Genomic DNA, 26656 nt, shown 5'->3' with positions numbered 1-26656 from the left:
TATCTTTCCTTTTCTCCTTTGCCTTTAGCTTCTCTTCTTTTTCTCAGCTATTTGTAAGGCCTCCTCAGACAGCCATTTTGCCTTTTTGCATTTCTTTTTCTTGGGGATGGTCTTGATCACTGCCTTCTGTACGATGTCCATTCCTAGTTCATCAGGCACTCTGTCTATCAGATCTAGTCCCTTGACTCTATTTCTCACTTCAACTGTATAATCGTAAGGGATTTGATTTAGGTCATACCTGAATGATCTAGAGGTTTTCCCTACTTTCTTCAATTTAAGTCTGAATTTGGCAATAAGGAGTTCATGATCTGAGTGACAGTCAGCTCCCAGTCTTGTTTTTGCTGACTGTATAGAGCTTCTCTATCTTTGGCTGCAAAGAATATAATCAGTCTGATTTTGGTGTTGACCATCTGGTGATGTCCATGTGTAGAGTCTTTTCTTGTGTTGTTGGAAGAGGGTGTTTGCTATGACCAGTGCATTCTCTTGGCACAACTCTGTTAGTCTTTGCCCTGCTTCATTTTGTTCTCCAAGGCCAAAGTTGTCTGTTATTCCAGGTATGTCTTGACTTCCTACTTTTGCATTCCCCTATGATGAAAAGGGCATCTTTTTTTGGTGTTAGTTCTAGAACGACTTGTAGGTCTTCATAGAACCATTCAGCTTCAGCTTCTTCAGCATTACTGGTTGGGGCATAGACTTGGATTACTGTGATATTGAATGGTTTGCCTTGGAAAGGAACAGAGATCATTCTGTAGTTTTTGAGATTGCATCCAAGTACTGCATTTTGCACTCTTTTGTTAACCATGAGGGATACTCCATTTCTTTCATGGGATTCTTGCCCACAGTAGTAGATATAATGGTCATCTGAGTTAAATTTGCCCATTCCAATCCATTGTAGTTCACTGATTCCTAAAATGTTGATGGTCACTCTTGCTATCTTCTGTTTGACCACTTCCAATTTACCTTGATTCATGGAGCTACCATTCCAGGTTTCTATGCAATATTGTTCTTTACAGCATCAGAGTTTACTTCTATCACCAGTCACATCCACAACTGAGCATTGCTTTCACTTTGGCTCCTTCTTCATTCTTTCTGGAGTTATTTCTTCACTCTTCTTCAGTAGCATATTGGACACCTACCAACCTGGAGAGTTCATTTTTCATTGTCATAATTTTTTCCTTTTCATACTGTTCATGGGGTTGTCAAGGCAAGAATATTGAAGTGTTGCCATTCCCTTTTCCAGTGGACCACATCTTGTCAAAATTCTCCACCATGACCCGTCTGTTGGGTGGCCCTACACAGCATGACTCATTGTTTCATTGAATTAGACAAGGCTGTGATCCATGTGATCAGTTTAGTTAGTTTTCTGTGATTGTGGTTTTCATTCTATCTGCCCTCTGATGGATAAGGATAAGAGGCTTATGGAAGCTTCCTGGTGGGAGAGACTGACTGCAAGGGAAACTGGGTCTTGTTCTGATGGGCGAGGCCATGCTCAGTAAATCTTTAATCCAATTTTCTGTTGATGGGCGGGGCTGTGTTCCCTCCATTGTTTGATCCTAGACCAAACTATGGTGGAGGTAATGAAGATAATGGCAACCTCCTGCAAAAGGTCCTATGCACACACTGCCGCACTCAGTGCCCCTGACCCTGCAGCAGGCTACTGCCCACCCTCCATTGAAGACTCTTGGGTGCTCACAGGTAAGTCTAGGTCAGTCTCTTGTAGGATCACTGCCCCTTTCTCCTTGGTCCTGATGCACACAAGGTTTTGTTTGTGCCCTCCAAGAGTCTGTTTCCCCAGTCTCCCGTGCAAGATCTGTAATCAAATTCCAAAGGCCTCCAAATTCCCTGGGGGTTCTCAGTCCATTTGCCAGATTCCCAGTTTGGGAAATCTGTTGTGAGTCCTAGAACTTTCTTAAGATTTTGAGAATTTATTTGGTATAATTGTTCTGCAGTTTGTGTGTTGTCTGTTTTGCGACTGTATGGTGGGGTTAATTTCGGGGAGCGAGCTCCGCCCCTGGCAAAGGTCATGAGGAAGGAGGCTTGGCATACGCAAAGGCGGGATCAAGCCTCAGGAGTCTCCCTGGAAATTCTCAAGCAATCTACCCCCAAAACCAGAGTCTGCCTACTTTCTGCTTTGTGCTTTCACCTGTCCCCCACTACCTCTCTCAGAAAAAAGAGTTAGCTTACAGCTCCAGTTAATAATTCCTGGGTGTGACAGTGTTTCAACCTACAAACTCCCTTGGAAGTCCTCTAGCCTGCCTGAATAGGTTTTTCCGGCCACATGTGATTGCTCAGAGCCTCCAAACTGTGAGAGGCATGAGATGTTCTAAACTGTCTAAATACAGATTCCTTTGAGCAGTCAAAAGATTGATTAGAAATTGTATTGGTGAAGGGATTTTCACTTGTTGGGCCAATATTTGCTGCTAAGTCTCCATATCCCTTACCTGCTGTGTTCCTGGCAGTGTATTGATTAATATAATTGGTGTAAATAGTAGCTTTAATGTTTGTAACCTGGGACCCTTGAGTTAATTCTTTTTCTTGTTATAGCCCACCACACCTTTGCTCTGTAGGAATGCAACTTTAATACTTTTTGGAGGCTGGCACCTGACTTTAGAATAATCACCTTTAGAGGAAAAGGCCTCCGGGCCAGAAGATGATGCAAATCACCTAAACTTTTGCATATGATAAGTTTGCAGGAAGAAAGCCTGGCTTACTGCGTGACTCTACCCCTTCCCCCATTATCTTCTATGCATAACTTAAGGTATAAAAACTACTTTGGAAAATAAAGTGCGGGCCTTGTTCACCGAAACTTAGTCTCACCATGTCGTTCTTTCTCTTACCTTCTGGCTGAATTATTCAGCCTCTTTTCTCCACTGAATTTCCTCACTGAGCTATCCTTATTCTATTACTCTTTATATCCTTAATTAACGTTTAATTAAGCAATTGTTTCCTGATCCTCGCCAACGCCGTCCCCGCTTGGAATTCCCTGGATCCACTGGGGCTGGACCCCGGCAGTTAATAGTGACCTCTTCCAGGAGGGCTTATGCCACAGGTCTGCTGCACCCAGAGTCCCTGCCCCTGTGGCAGGCTACTGCTGACCTATACCTTTGCAGGAGACTCAAACACAGGTCCGGCTCAGACACAAGATGGTATAGTAGAAGGACGTGTGCTCATCTTCTCCTGCCAGAACCCCAAAATTGTAACTCACTGCTGAATAACCATCAATATAACAATGTTGAATTCCATGAAAAAAAGATACCCCACATCCAAGGACAAAGGAGAAGCCCCAGCAAGATGGTAGGAGGGGCAAAATCCCATTTAGAATCAAACCCCATACCCACCAGAGATGCTCGGAGGGCTCAAACAAAGCACATCAGGGCCCAGAGACCCCACAGAGACTGAGTCAGGTGACCTGGAAACCTGGTAAACCACAGTGGCCAGTTCCCCTGAGACTCAGTAAAGCAGAAAAGGTGAGGAATGAATCTGAGACAAATAGGCCCATGATCTGAGCAACATGAACATAATATTACAGTATGGACATGCATTAGGTTAAATATATAAGTGTCTATGTATAATATAAACTTATGTGTGTATATCAATACCTCTGCAGCTCTGTTTGCATTCAGATGAAACTGAAGCCATAGTCTTAGCCAGTTGAACCAGGACTATCAATGGGTTAAGATCAGATTCAAGAGATTTCCCTGGTGGTCCAATGGCTAAGACTCCCTGCTCCCAGTGCAGGAGGCCCAGGTTTGATCCCTGGTCAGGGCGCTAGATCCCACATGCCACAACTAAGACTGGGCACAGCGCCCTCCCCTCCCCCCAAAATTAGGTTCAAATGAGCCATAAATTATTGCTAATATAGCTGCCAATTAAATGACACTATCATTTTTAAAATCAGGAAACACATTAACCAGCTTTTGGATGTGGAAACCATTTCCTTCCTCTCATTTTATCTCTAATTCTAACACTAGAAGCCTAACATCTAAGATATACAACTACAGTTTCCATGATGGCAAAAGTGCTCATGCACACAGAACACACACTCTGTATGGCTTTTGAACTGACACCACCTAAATTTAAGATTCTTCAGCAAATGTCATGAGTATAAAAGAAGAATATTTTGAAACCCCAGCTTTGCTTAAAAAATGAAGAATAGTTCTTTGATTCTTCCTTTATAAAAGCTAGTAGTGGAAGTACTGGGCAGCTGTTCTCTCACACTAATTTCCTCCTGGCAGACAGCAGAATAAAACATTCATGGTAGACAGTGCCTTCTTTCAGGGATTCTGAAATCTACTGGGTTTGTGCACCTTAGTCTTCTTCAGATGTGAGCACTAAGTCATAAAGGAAACGGGAGAGTCTGAGACATGCCTTCTGCCTGAGCTTTCTAGAAAGTCTGATGCTACACAGAGCAGGCCAGGCTGGAGCAAATTGTACATTGACTCATTTCCTATTTACCCTGAGTCTGAATGTCTCACCCCAACTCCCTTAACAAGACTTTCAAACCAAGGGGAAATAAAAACATTAAGAGACTGTAGACTGAGCTGCCCTTTTCACCCTCACCCTTTGCTGTAATGGAACAATAGCTTGGATGAACAAAAGGAAACTGTACAATTAATTCTAAGTAATTATAATAAAAAGGGGTAGAAGGGAGAAAATGAGAAAGAGTAGCATAAATTAAAGGGGGAGGAGCTACCAAAGAAACTTCCCAGCTAATGGGAAGTATTTATCTCAAGGCTGCTATCCTCACCCCCACCCCAGCCTCACAGTTATTCACAGTGACTCCTGGTAATTGGTTAGCCCTGTGGGCTGATCCCGGATCATTTGGCTAGCTGGACTCCCAAGCTCACTAAGTCAGATGGTGGGATGAAAAACCAGGTGCCAGTATTTTTTTTTAACATCCCTGTGATTCTTCTTTTTCGGCTGGGGTTGCAGGGATGAGGGGAGTGGGGGGTGGGGAGCAGCAGGGAGGAGGCCTGCAGAACTTGCCCGGCCAGGGGTCAAACCCTCAGTCCTTGCAGTGGAAGTGCTGAGTCATCCAGACAGGATTGAAAACTTGGAGGTTACCTCCTGCCTTGGGCTGAACGTGGTCAAAGGGTGAACACTGGGGTTTGGAAGGTGATTTCTTTAACTGGTAAGAAATCATAGTCACTATTTAGGGAACTGGCTGCCAGTCGAGGGTTGTTCCAGGAAATTTCTTCCCAGAGAGTAGCCTCACGAAGCCAGAAACTACTATCCCAGCCCCTGCTGAGGAGAGGCACTGCAGGCTCTGAGCACAAGTTCTTGGTGGGGGAGGAGGGTGAGCTTGTCTTCTGAGAGGCCTTTGGGGACTCCACAGCGGTGTTTTCAGTTGCCACCAAGATGGGAGCTTTGAGAGGAAGCTAAATTGTTGGAATGGGTAAAGGAGGGATGGGGAGGGAAACTATTAGACTGGTGAAAAAGTAATTGTGGTTTCAGACCATGAATTTTAAATCATTACAGCTAAGCTCAAACACATCTTTATTAATTAAAATAGGAACCATTACAATCAACATATTTTTGCCAATGAGACATAACTTTGCTTATTCCTGTAGCATAAAAATCTGTGCTTCGGGATTTGATGAACTCTTGAAAGTATTTTCTGCCTCCTGCTAGTTGTGGAAGCATTTTCTCTGGAAAAAGTTGTCGAGATACTTGAAGAGGTGATAGTCAGTTGGTGAGAGGTCAGGTGAATATGACAGATGAAGCAAAACTTTGTAGCCCAATTCATTCAACTTTCGAAGTGTTGGTTGTGCAATATTCGGTCAGGCATTGTTGTGGTCCTTTCTGTTGACCAATGCCAGCTGCCGATGTTGCAGCTTTTGGTGCATCTCATTGATTTGCTGATCATACATCTCAGAAGTAATGGTTTTGTCAGGATTCAGAAAACTATAGTAGGTCATACCGGCAGCAGACCACCAAACAGTGACCATGATCCTTTTTGTTTTTGGTGCAAGTTTGGGACTTCCTTGGTGGCTCAGATGGTAAAGCATCTGCCTACAATGCAGGAGACCTGGGTTCGATCCCTGGGTCAGGAAGATCCTCTGGAGAAGGAAATGGCAACCCACTCCAGTACTCTTGCCTGGAAAATCCCATGGACAGAGGAGCATGGTAGGCTCCTACAGTCCATGGGGTCACAAACAGTCCAACACGACTGAGCGACTTCACTCACTCACTCACTGGCTTTGGGAAGTACTTTGGAGCTTCTTCGAAGTCCAACCACTGAACTGGTGATGGCCAGTTGTCGTTTAAAATCCACTTTTCGTTGCATGTCACAATCTGATCAAGAAATGGTTTGTTGTTGTTTCGTAGAATAAGAGAAGATGACACTTCAAAAAAGACAACTTTTTTGATTTGTGGTCAGTTCATGAGGCACCCACTTTTTCACCTTCCCAATTTGCTTCAAACGCCAAATGACTGTAGAATGGTCGACATTGAGTTCTTGAGCAACTTCTCATGTAGTTGTAAGATCAGCTTTGATGATGGCTCTCAATTGTCATTGTCAACTTCTGATAGCTCCCTTATTCAGCTTCTTTCTTTTGCAAAAGTTCTCAGAACATGTCCAGGGAAGGGTTGCAGATATACAGTAAAGTTTATATCCTTGATGACAAGCAGTGTCCAGATATATATCAGGCCCAGCTACCTTCTCAGGAAGATAGAAAATTACTTTTATTTCTTCCCTAGAATTGGAGCTTTCCAGGTGGTGCTAGCAATAAAGAACCTACCTGCTAATGCAGGAGCATAAAGGACTCAGATTCAATCCCTGGGTAAGGAAGATCCCTTGGAAGAGGGCATGGCAACCCACTCCAGTATTATTGCTTGGAGAATCCCATGGACAGAGGAGCCTGGCAGGCTACAGCCCATAGTGTTGCAAAGAGTTGGACACGACTGAAGCAACTTGGCACAGGATTAACAGAAGGGCTTCTTGTCATACCAACTGTAGTGGGCAGAATAATGACCCCCAAAAGATGTCCACATCCTACTCCCTAGAAGCTATGGACATGTTACTTCACATGGCAAAGGGGGCTTTGCAGAAGTGGTTAAGGTCATGAACCTTGAGGCAGGAAGATTATGCTGGATTATCTGGGTGAACACATTATAAGGATTTCACAGGAGTCCTTAGCCTTCCCAGCTGACGTCAGTAAGGGAGGCGTGACTATGGAAGAAGGGCTGCGGGGATACAATGTCACTGACTTTGAAGACGGAGGACAAGAGCCACGAGCCAAGGAAGGTGGCCAGCTTCTATAGCTGGGAGGATGGGGAGAGTGGTTCTCCCCAGGAGCCCCCAGAAGGAAACACAGCCCTGTTGACACCTTGACTTTGGTCCAGTGGGACCCTTGTCAATCCACTCACCCAGAGAACTGTCAGATAATAAGTATGTGTTTTAAGCCACCAAGTATTGGGTTGGCCAAAAAGTTCCTTTGGTTTTTAAATAAAAAATAAAAGACACATTTTTGGTTTTCACCAACAACTCTATGGAACAATGTATTCACTGTTTTGTTCCACTATCTTCTGCCACTTTTCAGACAACTTCATAATTCCATCTTCCCAAAACTTTTTGTCTTTCTGAGCAAAGAATAGTTCCATGTGCCTTTTATAGTTTTCCAGGGAATTTAATTTTTTTCCATTAAGAGAATCTTGTAAAGACTGAAATAAATGGCAATCCGGAGGTGCAATGTCTGGTGATTACAGTGGATGAATCAGAATTTCCCAGCCAAGCTGTAACAGTTCTTGTTTGGTCATCAGAGAAACATGTGGTCTTACGTTATCCTAGCAGAAGATTTTGCATTTTCTGCTGACTAATTCCAGACACTTTTCCTCCAGTGCTGCTTTTAGTTGGTTTAAGTGGGAAGAGTACCTGCTGGAACTAATCATTTGGTTTTCTGAGAAGGAGTTCATACCCTTCCAGTCCCACCATATACACAACATCACCTTCTTTGGATGAAGCCCAGCCTTTGGTGTGGTGGTTGGTGGTTCATTTCACTTGCCCTATGATCTCTTCTGTCCCACATTATTATACACTATCCACTTTTTATCACCTGTCACAACTTGTTTTTAAAAAGGAACATTTTCATTACATTTAAGTAGAGAATCACATGTGGAAATATGGTCAAGAAGGATTTTTTTTCCCTTAAAGTATGTGCAACCCAAACATCAAAGTGACTGATGAAACCAAGCTGGTGCAAATGATTTTCAAGGCTTGATTTGGATATTTTAAGTATATCGGCTAAATCCTTCAAGGCCTAAAGATGGTTGTTCTTAATTAATGTCTCAATTTGACCATTATCAGCTTCAACTGGTCTACCAAACCATGAGCATCATCCAGCGAGAAATCTCCAGCACAAAACTTCACAACCCACTTTTGCCCTGTTTGATCAGTCATAGCAACTTCTCCATACATTGTGCAGATCTTTTTTTGCATTTCAGCTATGTTTTTAGCTTTCTTGAAATAATAAAGCATAATATGCCAGAAACGTTGCTTGTTTCCATCCAACTTCAATGTTAAAATGACTACACAAAATTGACCAATTTTGATGTTTTTAAAAAATGCACATTGATATGACAGCTGTCACAATACAATCTAAGAAAATTGTTTTGAATGAAGTTAAAGACAACTAAGTGCCACTAGAGCCATCTTACAGAAAACACCAAATGCCCTTTATTGCTAACCCAATATATGGTGGTTTTTCCAGCAACAATGGAAAACTATTACAGAGCTGACTAAGAGGTAACCAAAGTTGACCAGAGTTTAAGGTCTCTTGTCCTGCTATTATTAGAATACAAAGTACACCCGGGTTCTTAAGGCAAATGGGACACGTGAAGCAAATTTTGTACTTTGGACTTACTATTAGAGCCACAACCCCCAGAGTTCCCAGGATCCAAGTTTTCTCTCTTCTACTGTTAGAGATTCTTGGATGGAAAAGTTTGAGAATCACTCAGAAGAGACTCCACTGGCCTCATTCATAATTTGCACAATGGAGCGTATCACTGTGGCATGCAGACAAGAGAGAAAACTGACATGAATCTGAGCCATGTAACCTTCTCAAGGATACACCGTGTTTGAGGCACAGCTTTTATGGTTATTCTTTACCCAGAAGGAGGATCATATTTTGGTATCTGCTTGATCTTGGCTTTACCATGGTCACTCAAAATGTCAGTCCATTTCTTTCTCTTCAGTGGCTCCAGAAATTTTCACTTGGTCTGCCTTGAAATCTTCAACCAGCAGAGAGCCAAGCATACCACCCTCTGCTCTATGGACCAGAAGACCATGTGTGGACAGGAAATCTAAGCATGCTGTGGTCTTAGGCACCATCTTCCAGCATCTGTGACCACCAGGGGCGGGGCAACCCACCCGCTCAGCCCACTTTGCTCAGAGTTCTTTTCCACCATCTTCCCTCCTCCACTCCTGGGAGCTGTCCAGCCTGCAGTTTGGAGGGCTCATATTTTGGCCTCATGCCAAGTCTGTCTCCAAGGGCTGCATGTCTGCTCCCAGATTCTCCAGTCACACTGACTTTATGACTTAACACCAGAGCTCCCAGTGATGCTGCTGTCCTGCTCCTCAGATGGAACCTCCTGGAATCCTGAGGAAGGTCCGAAGTTTTCACTGGAGTCTGTCTCCACTACTGGGGTCTTGTATACTGTGAATTGGCCATTTTTTCCCTTTGCCAGTTTTTTAATTGGGCTATTAATCTTTTCATTATTGAGCTGTAAAAGTTATTACACATTCTAGATACAAGTCCCTTACCAGAAATACAATTTATGGGACTTCCCTGGCCATCCAGTGGTTAAGACTTTGCCTTCCAATGGAGGGGGTGAGGGTTCAGTCGCTGGTCAGAGAGTTAAGATCTCAGATGCCTCTTGGCCAAAAAAACAAAACATAAAACAGAAGCCGTATTGTTACAAGTTCTATAAAGACTTTTAAAAAATGACCCACATCAAAAAAATCTTAAAAGAGAAATACAATTTGCAAATATTATATTTTCTCCTATTCTGTGGGCTGACTTCTCTAGCATAGTAGGTATTCAATGGATCCAATTGAATTCCTCTTAGGTCTAAGGCAAAGCCTTTACCTTCCACTAAACTTCAAATTTATTTCTTAGAGTATAAGAAAAGACAAATAAAAATAAACAATATGAGTAATGTGGACTGGACATATGCATTTTTGAAAAAATCTAAAATGTGTTTTTTTCTTTTTTGGCCATGCCACATGACTTATGAGATCTTAGTTCCCTGACCAGGGGTTGAACCCATGCCCTGTGCAGTGGAAACATGGAGTCTTAGCCACTGGACTTCCAGGGAAATCCTGTAAAATATAAGTGGTTTCTAAACAACAGATTTTAACAAAGCACTTAATCTTTCCAGGCCTCAATTCCCTCTGCTGTAAACTGGAGAGCAATTTGGGAGCTTGAACTTGATTATCTCTTAAGTTTGTTTCTACTCTAAAATTTAACAAATTTAATAATAACAGAGGTTGAGACCATTCCTCATGGTATGCTGGGTTTAGAGCAAACCACTTCAGAGTAATGACCCTGTCTGTCTTGCTTGCTCCTGTATTCCAAGTACAAAGTGCTGTGAGCTACATATAGTAGGTAATTAGCTAGATGAATGGAGAAGGAAATGGCAACCCACTCCAGTATTCTTGCCTAGAGGATCCTGTGGACAGAGGAGTCTGGTGGGTTGCCATCTACGGGGTTGCACAGAGTCGGACCACGACTGAAGCGACTTAGCACGCATGCATGCATTGGAGAAGGAAATGGCAACCCACTCCAGTATTCTTGCCTGGAGAATTCCGTGGACAGAGGAGCCTGGTGGGCTGCCATCTATGGGGCTGCACAGAGTCGGACACGACTGAAGCAACTTAGCAGCAGCAGCAGCAGCTACATGAATCAGATCAGATCAGATCAGATCAGTCGCTCAGTCGTGTCCAACTCTTTGCCACCCCATGAATCGCAGCCCGCCAGGCCTCCCTGTCCAACACCAACTCCCGGAGTTCACTGAGATTCACGTCCATCGAGACAGTGATGCCATCCAGCCATCTTATCTTCTGTCGTCCTCTTCTCCTCCTGCCCCCAATTCCTCCCAGCATCAGAGTCTTTTCCAATGAGTCAACTCTTCGCATGAGGTGGCCAAAGTACTGGAGTTTCAGCTTCAGCATCATTCCTTCCAAAGAAATCCCAGGGCTGATCTCCTTCAGAATGGACTGGCTGGATCTCCTTGCAGTCCAAGGGATGAATAGTTCTACTCAATTCCCAGTAGTAAACTCATTAAGTGCCACACTTGTAAATGCATCAATGTTTCCCAAGTGTATCTCTAGTGTGGATTCAGTTCTGATGGATCCATTGGCTGATTCAGCACTTCCATCTGCAGGTCTAACAGTCATCACAATGGCAATGTGTCAAAAACAGAACTCTTGATTCTCCTCACCTCCCCATATTTACTCCCTACTCCCATACCAGATTTTCTCACTTCAGTAATGGTACCATCTCCAATGAGATGCTCAGGCAAAAACCTAGGAGTCATTCTTAACTGCTCTTCTTTCTCCTTAAGGGTTATCCAATTCACCAAAAAGCTTTATCAGTTCTACTTCCAAAACATGCTAATTCAGCCACTCTTAGCCACTCAGCTTACCACTCTGGCTCATACCACTATCTTCTCTTCCCAGGATTCCTACCGGGCCTTCTAACTGAGGTCCTTGAATCTACACTACCCTACCTACAATATTCCTTCTTATGGGAGACGGATGATTCTAAAAACTTAATCCATACCATACCACTCCCCTGTTCAAAACTCTCCAACAACTTCCTATCACAGCAGGAATCCATCTGAAGCCTTAACCATGACCTAGAAAGTTCAAGTGATCAGGACGTGGCTTCTCTCTGGCCTAACCTCCACATCTCCCTGCCTTGCGGACTCCAGTCTGGACTTGCTGACCTCCTCTGCTCTTTAGAAATGCCCTGCCCAGCATGTTCCACCACAGGGCCTCTGAACCTGCTGATCTCTGCCTGGTTCACCTGAGTTTTCAGCATGGCTTGCTCAGGTCTCTGCTTAAATGTCACCGCCTCAGAGAGGCCTTATTCAAGACCCTTTCTAAAGAAGCCCTTTCTGGGACTTCCCTGGTGGTCCAGTGGCTGACATCACCTTCCAGGGTGTGAGTTAATCCCTGGTTGGGGAGATCCCACAGGCCTCTCAGCCAAAAATCCAAAATTCAAAACAGAAGCAATATTGTAACAGATTCAATACAGACTTTAAAAATAATAAAACTAAAACATAAGGAAGCCCCTTCTGCACCTCTCTGTCCCTTTATTCTGCTTTCTATTCATTCATGGTACTTAGCATCCCCTAAGTTACAGTATGTATTTGTCTGTTTATGTCTTAATCATTTCCCTGACTAGAAGGTAAGCTCTGTGAAGGTAAAGATCTCCTTTTTGTTTATTCAGTGCCATATTCCTGGCACTGGGTACCATTTCCAGCACATTATAGACATTCAATAAATATCATTGACTAAATAAATAAATCTACGATATCACAGTTTATCATCTGAAAGCAAGCCCTGGGTTTGTGCCCGGGCTGTCTGCTCAATAACTGAACAGCTTGGTCAAATCATCCAAACTCTCTAGGTCTCAGTTTCCTTATTTAAAAAAATTAACTGGTAATACCTATCATGAAGGATGTTGTGGGACTTAGAGATAAAGGATAAAAGTGCCGGATACAACGTACTCACTTCATAGACCTACAGTGACTCATAAAAGTAAACACCTTTCTCTATGCATCACTTGGTTCAGGGGCAAAGGCAGTCATCAAAACTGCTCTCTTAGAACCAGGACTTATTGATGGGACATGGCACACTGGAGGCTGAGGAAGGAAAGGAATCCATTTTGGTGCAGGAGACTCAGAGACCTGGGCTCATATGCCAGTCAGAGTAGCCAGCCTTAGAGATACTACTTCTGGATTCAAGTCAAGGCACTGCTTTGTTCTGTGGACGGCAGCAGGGTTGGAGGCAATGATTCAAAATGACCTCAGCTTTTGTCTAATCTGGTCCTGTGACCAGACCACAGGCGATACCTTGTCAGTAATTTCCTTTGCTGCTCTCCGCTAAGAGGCCCATCATCACGGTAAAATACTGGGAGCTGCTACAAAGGAGGAGGCAACTCTATGAGTTCTGTTTTTTTCTTAAAAGATGTCTTTTGTTTGTTTACAATTTTATTTATTTACTTATCTATTTGACTGCACCGGGTCTTAGTTGAGGCATGTGGGCTCTCTAGTTGTGGCATGCAGAATCTAGTTCCCTGATTAGGGATCACACCCAGGACCCTTGCATTGGGAGTGTAGAGTCATAGCTCACTAGACCACCAGGAAAGTCCTGCTGTATGTGTTTTGACATGCAAAGATCTTCAACACATATTTCCAAGTGAAAATCTTGTACAAACACACACTAATGACACTCTACTGGACTTCTATACAGGTTTCTATAAACGTACGGAAGCACATAGAAAGGGACAGAAATCCTGTCAAATACCCTCATTTTCACAGAGAAGTGGACAGGTGATAAAACTGCAGGTAGGTGTCAAAGGAGACTTCAGCTTTATCCAAAATACATTTATACAAAGAGATGGTTACTTCTGTAATTAAAAATTATTTTAAAAAACCTCCCAAACAAGCTGATGCTAAAATACCACATTTAAGGTCAAATGAAGTGATTTGCCATCCCCCTAAGTGGCATTTCTCCAATGGGTCAGTCTCACCCCCAAGGGGTGTTGGAAATGCCTGGTGGCATTTTGTTGACATCCAGGGTATTGGCATTTAGTTCCCCAAAGAGGGGGATGTTAGGTATCTAGTGTGCCAGAAAGTCCCACACCGCAAAGTAGGACCTCTGCCCAAATGCCAACAGTGGTCTTTGTGAGAGACACTATAGAAGTTTGGGTGGGTTGTACTTATAGATTCATCTGTGACTCCCAGTTAGAAACTTTCTGTCTTTGATTTGAACTACCCAGATGCCTGGGCCATGTTCCATCTGGATATATGAAATAGTAAATTTTATACCTGATGGTCTTGGGAAGGAAGTTGAAAAGCATGTTAGTTGCTCCGGCTGGGATAGCCAAGTGGCTTGGGTTTTATGTCTCTGTGTAAAGTATGCAAATATTTCTGATAAGGGTTGTCCAAGGCACCAGCCAGTGCCCTTGTACCTAACTGAGACCTGAAGACAAATGTCCCAGCAGCCAGCAGTTGGGGCAGGGCTGACAGCCTTCCAGGGAAAGTTGGGAGAGGTCCTTTTCCAGTGGTTAGCGATTTCCACACCAGACTGGCTGCCCTCAGATCCCTGCAGCCCTTGGGAAGCAGCTCCCAGCTCATAGTAATGAGAGCTTGAAAGTGGACAATCATCAAAACAGAATGAACCTGTTATATTTTCCCCTTCAGTTCTCTGCTCTCTGACACTGTTATGGTACATGCATTCACAAATATAAATTGGGCATCTCCTCTGTGTCAAAGATATAGCAGAGAATGAGACAGACATGCTTCCATTCTAGCAAGGAAGACACCATAACAAAGCAGATCATTTTAAACAGTGATGACCATTAGGATGAAACATTGACAGAGACTAGGGGTGGGGTCGACGTATGACAGAGTCCAGCAGAGACCTCTGTAGGGAGGTGGTCTGAGGAAGGGAGCTTAACTCTGGGGAGAATAACCGTGCTGGCTCTGGGAACTGGGGTGGCAGCTGTGGATGCCCTGTGCCTTTGGGGGCTGTTCTTTCAGCTCAGCCACCTAGGACAGTGGATGTGGGTTAGACCTTTACCTGCTCCAAGGCAGGTAAAATTATGATGAATGACATTCACACTTCTTATTTTGTCTACCAGCTTTCTCCACCCAGGATTTCACCTGCATCTCAGAAGTTGATTTCATTCATTTTGGAGGTGTAGAGGTCAGACAACTAGCGTAGGATTTTACAAATTATTGGTAATTAAAAACACTTCTATGGCACTTGCTTTGTGTCAGGCACTGCTCTGAATGCTTGACAAATGTTAAGCCATTTTGTCTCCACAACAAAAATACATACTAGGTCCTGGGGAGGAGTATAATCATCAGTTCACACGTGAGACTCTGGGGCTGTTTTTCCCATCATGGCCCCTTCCATGATGGTGTGGTCCTGCATTAGCACTGGGCTGGGGACACGGCAGCACTGGCTATCTGATTCAAGCTATCAAATCAGAATCTGTTCTCTCCAGTGATCCTTATGAAGACCATGGATCCAGCCCTTCTGTTCCTTTTTAGAGAAAGACCTCAAGGATGAGTCTTCCATCGTTAGCTAATTGTTCAAAATTCAGCAAGTGCTTTGTTTTAGCATACCTTTCCCCTTCCTTAAAGCTCAGTTTTCAGGTAGGGGAACCAAGCACAGATGGGCAGAATCAACCAGGTAGCCAAGGCACATCTAAGCAGGACATTGTACCTGCAGAGGGCTGGTGTTGGTGGTGAGAAGGAGAAGGTACGGAAGAGATGTTCAAACCTCAAGACGTTGTTCCTGCCTCAGAGAGCACCTTGTTCCCGTGTGGACAGAGGACACCTGAGTGCCAAATGGGGTAGAGACAGAGCTCCTTCATCTTCCCAGTGAAATCCCATGCCATCCCAGGAACAACTAACTGAAGTCAATGTAACCATCACAAATCCTTGATGGGAGAAAGAAAGGGACAGAGGAAGAAAGAAAGCAGGGGTTGGGAGTAAGGGAGAAAAGGAGAGAAAGAAAGAAATGATTGATAGAAAGAAAGAAGGAGGGAGGGAGGGAAAGAGAGAAGGAAAGAAGGAGGGAGGAGGCGGGAGGAGGAGGCAGGGGGAGGGAGGAGGGCAGGGAGAGGAGGTGGAGGAAGAGAAGGGCAGATCAGGGAGAAGATCTTAGGTTGTGGGGTATCCCCACACCCCTACAAGGAGATGCCTCAGAGGGAATATGCATTTCCCTGTGCAGCTCTGTAGCTGAGACTGGATCTAACATTTAAAGGCTTTTTTCCTAACACATGGCCCCTGAAAGCACAATAATCACATTGCCTGGTTGTCAGCCAAAAAACACAGTCTGCTCTGGTGCTAAAGGAAAAACCGACTGTGTTGGGCTTGCTGGGAGACATATGCGTCCCATACCTTCTGGGTGATTTGAAGGATTTTCCAGAGACATTTTGATTACGTGTAGTTTCATTTTGGGCTTCCCTGGTGTCTCAGTCGGTAAAGAATCTGCCTGCAATTCAGGAGACCGGGGTTTGATCCCTGGGTTGGGAAAATCGCCTGGAGGAGGGCATGGCAACCCACTCCAGTGTTCTTGCCTGGAGAATCCCATGGACGGCGGAGCCTGGTGGGCTACAGTCCACAGGGTTGCAAAGAGTCGGACACAACTGAGCGACTAGGTAGCAACAGCAACAGCAGTTTCATTTTATGTAGCTGGTTTCAGTCACTGCTCTGTACGGAAGATATCGCACTGTGTGTGAAGGTCTCATGCGTTCTGACTTCCTCTGTCACCAGAGCTGAGAAGCCACTAACCGCGTCTGGTCTTAGGCTGCAGAGTCCATGCGGGCAGAGAAGCAACAAGGCTGCAGCCTCCGGAGGAAGCAAGAGCCTCACAGTTAGTGACTGATTCAGACGATGCAAATCCCCTGCTTCAACATCCCTTTGCTCACTTAATAGACTCATGGGCTCAGAACCCCTGCAGCGCAGGGTCTGTCAGCCGGCTTGCCTTGTCGGGTCCCACACCAGGCCTTCTACAGTCAGCCTGACGCCCTGGTGACCCCTCCTCTCCACTCAGCACAGGACGGACCCAGGCTCTCCCTCTTACAATGTGATGGGCAGCCAGACAACTGTGGGCTCTGGTGCAAGGAAGACCCATAGACTCTGGGCTGGTGAGGGGGGCAACAGGCAGAGGGTGGCAGAGAGAACTAGGGTGAGGAAATCTGGGGTGAGCCACTAAGGCAGTCGGCAGCTGCCCCTGCCTTCCTTGCCTGTGCCTTGCACCGCCCAGCCTCTCTCACTGAGCTGGTCCACTCCATCCTATCTCCTGCATGCAAGCGAGGCTTTAGGGGCCCTGGCTTCACACTGACTCCTGGGGGGCTCCAAGGCCTGCAGAGAAGAGACAGTCTAACTGTTGAATGATTCACTTCAGAGTTTTCATCACTTGTGACCTCTGGTCACCCAAAAGGCAAACTTCTAAGCATTCAGACGGTCTCAGCAAGTTTATGTGTCCCTTTCGTACAGGTCAGCTCTTTTTACTGGGTTCTGTGTAAAGTGCCCACTCTGAGCCAAAACCTTCCTTTTCTGATGGTTTCTTAGTGTTACAGGCACCACTTTTCAGCAGTGGGCACGAGTTTTTCCTACTATTTATCACTTGAGCCATGAAAATAATCACAATGGTTTTCAAATTTTCAGCACATACTTTTTTTTTAGTGTGACTTGAGACCCCCATGCCGAAGAGGTGTAAGCCTAATTAGCTCTGGGCTTCTTCTTTCTGTGCCCCACCCCCCACTCTCGGCCACAGGTGCTCCTAAAACCCAAGGGCCCTGGGAACAAACATAGGGTGCACAGTTCAGGGCGGCAGCTTGTTTCATCCTTATCTCAGGCAAACATCAAGGAGCACCTGTTAATATTACAGATGTACTCTAGCCTGCCCTGAGCTCTGGGAATACTCTGGAAACATAGCAAAGTGAGAGACGCGTCCCTGACACAAAGGAAAGGCAGGAAGATAAGATGCCAGAAGCCATCAACCCTGCCCAGTCCAAGGGGGTCACAAGTACACTTAAGGCTAGGGGCTCAGAGATGGGTGGAGAGGCCAGGTGAGACTTGGGCAGGGCTTCTGTAGATTTACATAAGAAGAGACAGTAAAACCTGAAAGGTGAGTGTGGTGGGTACAGCCTGACAAGAGAAGCGTGGGCAAGGTTGGAAAAGTCTGTGCGGCGTCCAGGGAAGAGTTAGCTGATGAATTTGTTTTGAGAACAGGGTGTTCAGAATGGGAAAATGGGAAGGAGCCAGAATTCGAATGGAAGGCTAGGAAAATTCAACTCATTTCAGAGGCCATGAAAAGACTTGAATGATTCAATTTAGGGGAAAAAAAATTAGGACAAAGGAAAACAAGATAAGAACAAGAATCAGACACTGCACGCTGCTGAGATGCGCTGTCTGACACCGTCTGCAGGAAAAGAGAGGGGTGAGCAAAGGGGAGACGTTGATGACACATTTCCCCACTGCTGACCCTCCCCCCAAAGGGTCACATGCCCTGAGACCAGAGAAGGCAAAATGCACTATCACCACTTATTCATCAGACATCGATCAGCGTGGTGACTCACGAGAAGTCACCCAAAGAAGGACTCCGGGGGTCCTGACTCACAGGCCTTCCCAGAAGAAGCCTCTCCATCAGGAACACGTGAGCTCCAAACACTTGTGCAGCTGCCAGAGAGTACAATCTCCCCCCTAGCTCTGTGCTTCTCAGATCTTCCCCTTTCCACCCAAATCCAGGAATGGGGAACACCCAACATCTCTTCCAGCCCAGGCTCAGCTTACAACGCACAGCCAAAGGAATTCAGAGAAGAACGGCCTTCTGTTGAAACCCTTCCGAGATCATCACAGTGAAACACCCACACACAACATGCACACACAGGTATTCTGGGAGCAGATATGAGCAACTGTGACGAATGGGTCCTGGAAAGGTGAGGGATGCACTCGGCTTGCCCTGAGGGAAGGACCTCAATGCTACAAACTTCTCTGGGGGTGACGGTTTAAGATGCTCCCTCATTGGACACGGTTTGATGGCAACACGTGTGGGCTGGCTGGCTCTCTCTGCCTTTGTGTCCCCTACGTGGTGCTATGGATAGGAGTCTGTCTGCCAATGCAGGGGACACAGGATCGATCCCTGGTCTGGGAAGATTCCACATGCTGCAGAGAAGCTGAGGCACAGCTGCTGAAGCCTGCGCCCCCTAGAGCCAGCGTGCTGCAACTACCGAAGCCTTCATACCTAGGGCCCCTGCTCTGTAACCAGAGAGCCACCACAATGAGAAGCCCGCTCACCACAACTGGAGAGTAGCCCCTACTCTCCTCAACTAGAGAAAAACCTGCTTGCAGCAAGGTAGACCCAGCGCAGCACAATAACAAAGAAAGATTGCATTAAAAAAAAAAAAGGAATCCAGAGAGGTGGCGGAGGATGGGAGGCAAGTGAGGCATAGAGTCTGAGTACCCTACACAAGATTCCCCAACAAGGCAGTGGGTGGCCCCCTCTCATCCTGGCCTTGCAGATGCAGAGGCTGTGCTTTGTCCAACAGCTCCACAGGATGGACAAGAAATGACTTCATCAGAAAAGGGGACAAAGAGGAAGAGGAAGGTGCCGCACATCCCCCCATCATGGGAGGAGGGGAAGGCTTTCCGGGAGGGAGGTTGTGCAGGTCTCCCCGGCACCTCTGCTGAATTTCCAGGAGAATTCTCTGTTCTGGAGACCCAGGGGAGGGCACGGTGGTGGCCTTACAGTCAGGAGAGCACGTCAGCTAGTGACTCAGCGCTGATGGGAAGGCCAGACCTCCCTGAGGTCACTGACTGCAGTCAACACTGGGCTGTTTCACCTCCCAACTCCTGTCCCCACAGGTGAGGAGGGAACACAGACAGCCTCCTGGTGACAGTGACCCCCCCCCCCCCCCCCGCCATGCAATATGCATGCCATCTCCTCTTCACTGGTTTGCTAATCCAGCTAGTTTTCTAAATTTACAAATACAATAGTGTGCATCTGATTTAACAAAAATCCCAAACAGGACTAAAGGCTGTCCAATAAAAAGGAGCAACAGAGGTGCGGGATAATTTTCTAGTTCTTGACACACTGGTGCAAGGCAAGCTTTGGGGCACTTCCACCTTTGTCCCGGAGGAACTCGCCCTGCATTGGCTGTCCATCCACTCCCACTCTCCTCCGCCCCATCCCTAAGCTTTGGCCCCTGGACTATCATGGTTCCGTGGCAACAAAGTTTATAACATCCTTGCTCTGTTCTAGAAATAGAATTGTTTGTGCTTCATCTGGAGCTTGATTCTTAAAAACAACCAACATTTACGATATTCTGGTTGTGCAAGAACTGTCCTCCCCAGAGGCAAGAGGACACCCTCGGAGAAGAACATGCAGATGTGCCACTAAACCTGCTGCTCAGTGGAAAGGAAATTAACTAAATTGGGAGGATTAGGGAGGGTATGGAGTGAAGCCTTCCAGTTGTTTTTGCTCGGCATGTTGAAGGCGTTTTCTCTAACTCCTGTCCTTGAGTTGGCGTGAAGGATGGGCGAACAGTGGTCTTCATTCATGGACTATTCATCTGTATTTTTTGCACACTATGTGCTGTGTACTGTGTTAAGTATTTAAGATGCATATAAGAACTGTTCTCACCTTCAAAATCTCCCCAGGGAGAAGGAAAATCGAAGAAAAATTGAAGGCAGGACACTCCAAGAAGACAGGGTTTTCTGTTTTGTTCATTGCTGTGTTTTTTAGTTTTTAGACTAGCCAATTACTGCATTCATGACTGAGCACAATGGCTGAGTTATGCACAGTGGTGGTGGGGGAGAAGGGGGAAGGGGGCGCCTATCAGAACACTAAGGAGGAGCCCTGAGGGCACCCGCCTCAGGCTTGAAGCCCAAGAAGGAGGAGGACACGGGAGGAAGTTGAACAAGGGGATTTCCACTTGTATGGTAGAAGCAGAAGGTGAAGCTGGGAACGTGGCAGGAGATGAGGGGACAATGACAAGAGGAGGCAATTCATGAAGGGACTTGTGTGCCAGGCTGACGAGCCTGGCCTTTATTCCAGGGGTGAGGGAGAATCCTGGAGGGCTGTCCCAGGGGAGTGGTGTGGTCAGGTCTGTGCGTTAGAGACATCCCTGCATGGGCAGGTGGTGGGTGGATGAGCTGGAGGTGGGAATCCAGCTAGGGGACCGAGGCTGTCTCTGGGATGAGATGTGTTAAGAAGCTGAACTGAAGCTTCTTAACTCAGGCTACTTTCTTTGGACAGAAGGCTCAACTCCTGGAAACATTCAGAAGGTGGCACGATTCTGTAGCTCAGGGGCTTTGTGGAACAGCTCAGCACAGGGTGAGCTCCTGATCTGGGTTGCTGAGCAGGGGGTGGTGACATCATCCGCCAAGAGAGAGACTGAAAGAGCAGTGGCCTCAGCAAGTTTCAGGAGCTCTGAGTACCACTGTGTGCTGTGCGTGTAAGGACGTCTTTAGACAGCTGGATCCATTTACTGATGAGAGGGTTATGGCAAGTAAGTTGTAGATGAAGCCAAGGACGGAACGATTTAGGCTAGCAGGCACATGGAAGTGCATGATACACACCACCTGTAAAGATGGATAGACACGAAGGCCATGGAGACTGGGAGAGCTGTTTTGAAAAGAGAGTATCACTGTTTCATTGAATGAATGAATGAGTGTGTATATTAAATGATTTATCCCTGCCATTCCTCCTGGCTCCTCCCTCTTGAAGTAACTTCAAGCACTAGACCAGATGACCAGAATCTGTCCCATTCATCTTGGGGTAACAGCCACCAGAGGCAGCACCTAATTCTTGATGTGACTACAAAGTCTGTCTTGGATTTTCAGGAAATATTGAAAGTCAGAAAGACTCTCATCGGGCTGTACTTCATTCAGAGTTCCTTAGTTTGGAGATGATATACTGTTTTTGTTCTAGGAAAGCATTCATGGTACCATATTACATTTACTTGTCAAGCTTCCTCAGGCTGCTTTAGGCTGTGATAGTAGTTTCTTACACTTTCCTCGACTTTTGTTTTATTTTGGTTTGGTTTTGGCCATAACACATGGCATGCAGGATCCGAGTTCCCTGACCAGAAATCAAACCTCTGGCCTGCAGCGGAAGCATGGAGTCTCAACCATTGGACCTCCAGAAGCTAACTTTCCTTGGTTTTGATGATTCTGACTGTTTTGAGGGGGCTTCCCTGGTGGCTCAGTCGGTAAAGAACCCACCCACCGGTGCAAGAGACACAAGAGACGTGGCTTCGATCCCTGGGTTGGGAAGATCCCCTGGAGAAGGATCAGGTAAGTCAGGTATTTATAAAATTCCCTTCAATGTGGGTTTGTCTGTTGTTTTCTCATTATTACACTGGCGTTACAGAAACTGGAGAGGAAGACCATAGAGGGAAAGTGCCATTCTCATCGTCAAGATGCACACTGTTGACTTAAGTTATCACTGCTGATGTTGACCTTGGTCCTGCCAGGTTTCTCCACTGTAAAGTCACTCCCTGCCCCCTTCCAGACTGCTCCCTTCAGAAGGAAGTCACACTTAAGGAGTGTAGAGTTCTTTACCCCCCTCCTTGAGGGAGGAGGCAGTTAGCTCAAATCTCTGCCTTTTCAGTATCCACAAAAGAGAAAATCTCTTCAGCCTCCTTTCCTCCTTTCAGACGGTCTTTTAGGAACACACAGACCTGTCAGCTATGGAGCCCAGCTGATATTGTGCAGGGCCCTGGGGGGCTCCTAAGCACAGAGACTTTCTGTGCCCCCATTTCTTTGATTATAGGGAACAGCCTTCATTCAGCCTCCAGGACCTTTCCTGGGTTCCAAAGGGCAGATTCAAGCAGTTGTGAATCAGAGACTGGAGGCGATGTGAGACCAAGGAGAAACAGTCGAGAGCAGCCTTGGGGCAAGGTCTTGTTTCCCATCAATGGAAACACACAAGAGTTATCTTTGAGCTGTTTTGTGGATACTGAAACCGCCTCCCCGCCACCACCCGCCTCCCCCACCCCGCAACGCCCCCCACTGCCCTGAAGTGAGAGAATTTAATGATTAACTGGTAGGCTGCCCATAAGCATGCAGACCCCAGACCAGATGAAAAGAGAAGGTTGATGATGCTTACTCCTGCTTACCTTACCACCAGCCCATCAGAAGAATATCCATGAGCTGATCACGCCCTCTTTGGACAATGGCTATAAAACTTCTCACTATCTTCCCCAAGTGGGGACGACACACGGTTTTGAGGGCATTAGCCCACTGTGGCCCCCTTCGCCCGATGAAGTAATAAAGTTACCCTTTTCTACTTCACCCAAAACTCCAAGTCCAAGATTTGATTCAGCACCAGTGTACAGAGAAACTGAGCTTTCAGATTATGACTTTAAAGGGACCTTTTCCAGGACTTAACATTTCTAAATGTTATCTGTGTGCACCTCAAAATACTATATGCCGTGTTTAAAATGCAAGCAGTGACTTCCCTCCAGGCAGGCACTGGTTTACTGCTGGGCCTCCAGGCCTGGAGTTTCCCTTTTAAGCAAGCCTGGACGATGTCTTGTCCAGGGGCCCGTCTGGCAACCTTGTCTACCCTGCTGGTGTCATGTATGATGTTGACCTAACTTAAAAGTCAGGAATAAGTGAAAATTCCCCACAAGAGGAAGAGTCAGAAAGGAAGTGCTTGAAAAGAATAATGCTGTTTCATTGTATTATGTAATGTCCCACTTTGTTATAACAACAGCACTCACTTCTATAAACCAAGAGTATCACAATAAAGACACACATGGTCAGAGACGGCATCATACAAAGGAGGTAAGGTGAGGAATTCTCCACCAAGACTGTAGAAAGAATTCTTTCAAGACTTGGTGAAACTCCAACAAGAGTAAATGCCATGTGAGTCAGGAAACATCGTGCTTGTGTCTTAGGATAATACATTTTTGTATCAATGATTTAATAAAGAATTACTGTGCTCTGGTAAGATAGGATCCCCCCCTCCCTCCGGCCCCCGCCCCCCACCACTTGGGTTTCCTCCAGTGTCTGTGCGCTGCTGACCCTTGTGGCCTCCCCACAGGGTAAGGAGAAGTGACAAGCCAATTGTTTTTCTCTCTTACTCTATTTTCCTCCTTAGTGCCTGGACTTTGAAGTTCATTGTCATGTAAACATTAACTTGCTTCTTAAATAAAGCCACAGAAAGCAAACTGCAATCTGAGCATATGATTTACCCAAACTCTTTCCCATGAGCTCTAAGGATTCTAATTTCTTCTCTACCAAGATGTCTCTGTCTCATAGAATTAGTTTTGAAATAGGCTTAAATTATCATCAACATCATCATTATTATTATTATTTTGTTATTGAAGTGTTTTCCAAAGAATACCCATCAGAGATGATGTTAGGTGGTAATAACAAACCAAGTTTCTTTTTAAAATGTATTTAGGTTAAAAAAAAAAAAAAAGTTTGACATTGTAAAGCAATTATCCTCCAACAAACAATAAGAAAAAAGAAAAAAATTTTCTGATTTAAAGGAAAAAAACATGTTAAATGGAGGCACAAGTGGCAAAACACAGGACAAAAATCATCACTGGTTGAAGTTTGGGACCCACTGAACTCTTGCACTAATCAGTTTCACATGTGAAATTTGTTGTACACAAAAAGCCTGAATCATAACTTTGGGAACACCCCATAGCAACTAAGAAAGTACAGTTTTACTTTTTGGCAGTAGCCAGTCACCATCTACCTATGTTACCAACAGTTTTCTTTTATAATATAGTTGTGCTGATCATGAGAGTCTAAATCATGCTGGCAAATCCTTCAAAACAAATTACATGCTTCATTAATACAATCTTTGCAAGACTGGTGTTAAAACAGGTTTCTCTGAATTTTGCTTTGGAAATGTTTTTATATTTTTCTAAAACATTGTATTTTTTATTTTTTCATTATATTTTTTATTTTTCATTATATTTATTTTTATTATATATCTAAAAGTTATATTTTATTCTCCCCAAATTAAAATGATATAAAATTATAGTGAGCTTTTCTAACACCAAGAACCTTAATATACGTCACTATCTGAACTGCTGAAGAAACAACACCTTAGTTTTGAGATCTTGACTTTATAAAAGTGAGATGTCTTAATTATTTCCCTTTTCTATCCATCACGGTGGTGTGTTTATTTGCCACATATGTGTCATGTAGAATTATTTTGCTGAACTTGAACTATGTAGCTTGTATGGTATCAAATAAATAAAAGATTAAAATTGTTAATTTCCTTAATCTTTTTCTGTCCTGAGATGTTTTTCATTGACATGTAATAAAATATCTTTGAGTTGTTCATCCCTCTCCACAGTAGGAAGTCTATATATTTGTAAATTTATTTAATCCACAATTTCAGATTAATTGGCCTTTTCTAAATACCAAACTGGCCAGCTGCAGTCAATTTGATCACTTCCATGATCATCTTGCATTTATCCATAACTAAAGCACTTGGTTGTTTTAATTTGCTTTGGAGAACTGGGCATAGAACAAATGGCAATTACATTACAGAGTTTTGAATTTACCTTAAAATATGAGCACTGCTTTTTATCTTTATGCTTAAGTTCCAAGAAACACTTTTTGATTGTTCTTGTTATTCTGGTTGTCTACTATCATTTTATCTTTATAAATACATCCTTTAATTTGCAAAGTGACTTAATTTGTTTTATTGATTCTAGGTGTCAGTGATAATGCCACTAATTAGCTTTGAAAACATAACTATATCATCGTACTATTTTTGAGCAATAAATGAGCATTCTTTCCATCCATGGCAATCTCCAATCCTTTCCTTCCCTGCCCCCCCTTTCCTTTTATCTTTCTCTCTTTCCTTCATCAAATATTTATTAGGCATTTGCCTGTCCAGCACATACTAGATGTGGAGAATCAATGATGGATAAAACTCTCAGTCCGCCAAGAAGCTTATTCTATTGATTTAAAAATTTTTTCTTCCTGTTTATTCTAAAGGTCATTAGGACAAAACACACTAATGAAATTCATGGACAACTTTCACTGAGTTGGAGAAAAAGTATACCACCAACCTTTAGCAGCTGCAGTGAAATCTGTCTTCTCTGGGGGCTTGGCCTATATCAACAATTCTTCTTTTCCCCAAGAGCTGGCTCTGGGGCAGGCATTCTTCCTCCTCTAGCATGAATAACCTTGGCTGGGAATGTTTGGTTGGACACCAGTTGGATGAGACCCAGAGCAGCCAGAGAGCCCTCCTAGAAACCCTAGGCGCCCACACTTGTTTGGTGTGGCCGCATGAGACCTCTGGTACAGAGCTTCTGTAGAAAACCACAAATGCACAGGAAATTGGGGAAAATCAGATAAAGGCAAACCATTAAATGACACATGAACAGAAAGGAAACAGTTAAGAATTAACCCAAACTAATTTAAGGCTATAAGAATGAGTGGTGCAACGGTTTAGTTAATAAGTAGCTGGTCTCCAAAACTAGGACACTGGAGCCAAATGACTAAGGGCTTTTAGAGCCATCAAGGGACAGGTGGAAGGAGAAATGGGCTCACCACAGAGAGAATCACAAATGGCTGTGGGTGGTAGGAGAAGGCACTGCATCCTTGAGTCATATAGATTCGTACACGCACTCATCTACCTCTACATAAATCTATTGATCCATTCAGCAAACACTTGTAGAGTACCACTGTTCCAGATGATGATGCTGCGGCCACAGCAGTGAGCACAACCTTGACAATCAGGAGCCTGCTGGAGGCACCATGAGCAACTGGCTGGAATTTAGGTAGGGATTATACATCGAGAATCCCTACCTAAATTTCAGAGTCGGACACAACTGAAGAGACTTAGCAGCAGCAGCAGCATACATCGAGAATAGGGAGAAAATACTTGCAAACGATGTGACTGACAAGGGCTTAATTTCCAAAATACACA

At 44.7% G+C, this 26656-nt stretch overlaps 1 protein-coding gene across 5 annotated transcripts in view; it reads right to left on the bottom strand.

Annotated features, from left to right (window-relative positions):
- ZBTB38 (zinc finger and BTB domain containing 38) overlaps positions 1-26040 on the bottom strand; it is a 139210-nt gene extending 113170 nt beyond the window's left edge. The window contains exon 1 of one of the 5 annotated variants that reach the window (XM_086371571.1): positions 25794-26040. The gene's annotated coding sequence lies outside the window, so the exon portion shown is untranslated. The remainder of the gene's footprint in view (positions 1-25793) is intronic. The other 4 variants (XM_086371841.1, XM_086371750.1, XM_086372054.1 and 1 more) reach the window with 4 other exon arrangements.
- Positions 26041-26656: the final 616 nt, after the last annotated feature.

This window comes from Bos grunniens, chromosome 1 (genome assembly GCF_055505025.1).
Source record: "Bos grunniens cultivar Pamir isolate PY7600 chromosome 1, Bosgru_T2T1.0, whole genome shotgun sequence".
In the NCBI taxonomy this organism is placed as follows: Eukaryota; Metazoa; Chordata; class Mammalia; order Artiodactyla; family Bovidae; genus Bos; species Bos grunniens.
Note: the sequence above shows the minus strand (reverse complement) of the source record. Positions and strands in the feature narration are given on the sequence as shown.